Source organism: Corvus kubaryi, unplaced genomic scaffold, assembly GCF_017639235.1.
Source record: "Corvus kubaryi isolate FWS band 111438036 unplaced genomic scaffold, C.kubaryi_AGA036_p1.0 split1-131, whole genome shotgun sequence".
NCBI lineage: Eukaryota > Metazoa > Chordata > Aves > Passeriformes > Corvidae > Corvus > Corvus kubaryi.
Genome location: NW_024582073.1, coordinates 26,714,014 through 26,717,737, shown reverse-complemented (window position 1 = coordinate 26,717,737; position 3,724 = coordinate 26,714,014). Strand labels below are relative to the sequence as shown.

General features: G+C 41.9%; 1 long non-coding RNA gene across 1 annotated transcript; it reads right to left on the bottom strand.

Annotated features, from left to right (window-relative positions):
* Positions 1-1,471: 1,471 nt before the first annotated feature.
* LOC121676413 lies at positions 1,472-3,516 on the bottom strand. Its single transcript, XR_006020450.1, has 2 exons — positions 2,859-3,516; positions 1,472-1,962 (listed from the first exon to the last, which is right to left on the bottom strand). It is a non-coding gene; the product is annotated as an uncharacterized LOC121676413 (long non-coding RNA).
* Between the last annotated feature and the right edge of the window lie 208 nt (positions 3,517-3,724).

Here is a 3,724-nt window from a genome sequence, read left to right as displayed (position 1 = left end):
GTGTGCTGAGCCCCAAGTGACACCCCTGTGTGCTGAGCCATCAGTGACACCCCTGTGTGCAGAGCCCTCAGTGATGCCAGGAGCAGGGAAGGTCTCCCCAGGGATGGTACCAAGGCTCAGCTTCTGCCCAGGGCTCCATGGCAGAGCTGGGGCTGGAAATTCGGCATCCTGCTGAGCACAAGCAGCGAGCACTCACCCACAGATTCACCCCCAGCCCCACATCTGCTCAACCACAGGCACTAGCACTGTGCCAGCTACAGGGAGGACAAGGGGAAGGTGGTCTAGAGTCCTCAGTGTTGGGGCTAACACAGTCTTGGGACGAGTTTGTGGGTGCAAAGCATCACAGTGGCAGAGCAGCATCACTCTGGCCTTCCCCTCCCTCCCCTCCCAGCCGCAGGGAGCTGCCACTTTCCACTCTAATACTGATTTTTTCAGAGTGCTTGGTCTCAAGCCCAGCTGTGGGTGCTTGCCCTAAATGATGCAGTGATAGAGCCGGCCGTGGATCGTGCTGAGCCAGCTTTCCCAGGCTGTGACACTCACCCAAGCTCTCAGGCCACCCAGCTTATGACTGTGGAGGCACCAGCACAACCCCCTATCCCACCACAGGTGCTGCAGGGAGGGGATTCTGAGCATCTCTGATTCCCATACACCACAATTTATCCTCTGTGAGAGCTCCAATGAACTAAATCCATCATTTTCCTACCCTGCAAGTAATGAGCAGAGCTTTGCCCCAGCAGCAGATGGTTTTTATGATATGTACATTTTTCAGGACAGCTGTAAGAAAACCCCTTTGAAGCTTCCCACGGGCAAGGGTTTATTCTTTAAAAAACAGGGATTTTCCCTCTGCCTGCAACTACTTTTGAAATCCCAACTCCCTTTCCCACACTTGAGGTGTCCTGACCTTAATGTCCCTACCTTGTTCAGCTCTCCCACCTCCCAGCCAGCACAGGAGATGATCTCCCATGGCCAAGCAGCCAGGGCTGGGGCTGGGCAGCAAATACAGGCTGCACAGACCAATCCTCCTCTCCCACAGGAAGGTGAGTGGCCTCAGAGATAACCCTGCCTAGTCCACTGCTCTTCCTCCTTCTCCACACTCAGGACATCCTCACAGAGTCTGACCTTCACTGAACCCCTCCCCGAGACAGCACCATCTGGTCTTGGAAGACTTCAGCCACTTAGCCCAACTCCAATATCACAAGCACAAAGGATAGGGATTTATCCCTCAGCTCTCTGCCCACCCACAGCAAAGAATTTGCTCAATGTCTGAATTCCCCAATTCCTACACTTTTCCTTTGTAATTTGGAAAAAAAACCCAAACCAAAAACCACCCAGACTCCACATCACCTGTGTGCAGTGAAAACAGGAGAGGACGGCAGCAGCCAAAGATGTTGTCTAGCCTGTTGAAACACAGGTTTGGGCAGTTTTCCAGTAGAAATTATGAAAAAATAATAGAAATTTCTATAATCATCAATAGAGTGTTTTAGACAGTAAACCTGGCAGAGATTTTATCAGCAGGTTTCACAACTATGAGAGCTGATGGAAAAAAATCACCTCCCATTTCATAGGCTTTTTTTCCCAGAGCATAAAAAAGCAAGAAACAGAAACACTAATAAAAAGATGCTGAGAAAATTATCCCAGTCCCCTGATATCTGCAACTTTTATGCTGAGAGCACAATGATGATGCCAGCCAAGGATCATGGATGCCATGATAAGTTGTGGCGTGTCTTTTCCAGCTTGAAAATTAGTGGGAAAATGTTTCTGTGCATCTCTGCTAGAAGCATGATCCCTGGATCCATGGAGAGAGAGGTACAGGTGACAGCACTGTCCATCACAGTGTCACTCCAGCCACGATGTGCTGGCACATGAGGGTCCTGAATTTATTCCTTGGTTCCTTCAAGGATGGATCAGCCTTCTCCTGTCTTCCACTGTCACCATCCTTCCTGCAGCAAGGAACATCCAAGCCTAGAAGGCAAAGTAATGGGATTTTATATATAACCACAAAACTGCACTTCAGCAGTAAATGAAGGATTTCAGCTTAAATGACAAAAGGATTACAAAACTTGGGCAAAGAAAAAAGGCTTTTGCATAGGACAAGGAGGGTTTTGCAGATGTATGGGTTCAAGAACAAAACTTCAACTATGTTGGGCAAGGAATTGTAAAAGAAATCAAAAATCACGTTGCAATAGTCTGTTGCTGTTGTTATTATTATTTCTCTTATATTTTATAGAATATATAATATATATTCTATATAGAACACATCCCACATATGTTCTATATAGAATATATAGACTGTATATAAAGAATATATAGAATACACATTCTATACTAGAAAAAAAAATCCAGTTATTCTCTCAACAAAGAGTGCAGACCTCAAAAGCATTAAAATATTCAAAGGGGGTAGATACAGAGCAAAACCACAGGTATTTCAGGCATTGCAGTAAATAGTCTTCATGGTTTTGTTAAAGTTCTGTAAATGCATTTTTAAAAATTGCCAGTCTTTACAGAATATCTCAGTTGTTAATCTAATATTGAAAGTGCTCAATTTTTCTTTATTCTTTTAAAATGCTCTGCCATTTTTCTTTATTCTTTTAAGATGCCCTGCCATTTTTATGCAGATGGTCTGTGGTTTTTCTTTTACAAAAAAGTAAATCAAATCAGGTGCAGTTGAAAACGTTCAATTGAAAGCAAGCTATTGACAAGAGTAAAGTTATCTCTGAGTTTAAAGCTCCTAATACATAAAAAAATAATTTTTCAGTCATAAACTGCTGAGCAAGGCATAATAATGGAGAAAGGCTGAATAACACCTCTATTAAATGATTAGACTTGAAATCTGTGCAAAAAGAAAGGAGGTAGATTACCCACGGGTGCTGTTTAAATTCCTTCAGATTTATCCTCACCCAGAACAGTTCCATGCACTGTAGCTACTTATTAAAGTAGCTGGCAGGAGAAATGGATTCACAGCAGGACTTCTAAGCATTCAGATCAGATCTGTCAAACAGGAATTTCTAAATGTCTTTTGCTCTCACTGTATAAAATCAGATGTGTCCCAGAAGCTGCAAGGAAATCCCAAAAAAATCCACTAGGGAAAAAGAAACTACCTCCAAGCAGCATAAATACTTCTTGCCCTTATTACAATAGACTTCACTGCATTTTGTTCAATAAGCCAAAAATAGCAATGTGTTAAATTTCTGGTTCATATAAACCAGAAATTGGTTTTTTTCAATATTATTCTAATTATATTTTAATATAATTTCCGGTTATGAAATTATGTATTATTTGCTGAAATAACCAATACTTTTGCTATCAATAAATCCATAGTGAGTGCATTCAGGGTGAGATCTGCAGCTTCTGTGGGATTATAAACAAATATTTGTTATTCCAGCATTCATTTAAATGGAACACATATTGGACCAAGTCAAAAATAAATTTATATAAGGTATTTATTTTGCTCCTCTACTGCCTTGCTATGAGAAAGGTTAATTTGAGTTCATACACCAGTGGCTCTTACACATGAAGCAAAACTCACCCAAGCTTTAAATGTTTGCAAGATGACAGGAGCCTTAACATTCCTCCCTTAGGCATCTGTGGTTTTCTATTAAATTCAACTTCTCATTCAGCCTTTAAGCTATACATGTGCATGAAAGGGGGCTGCATGACACTTTTAAGAGAGAGAGTATCATTATTGCTATTTACACTTCCTGATCTAGTTAATAAATTAAAACCA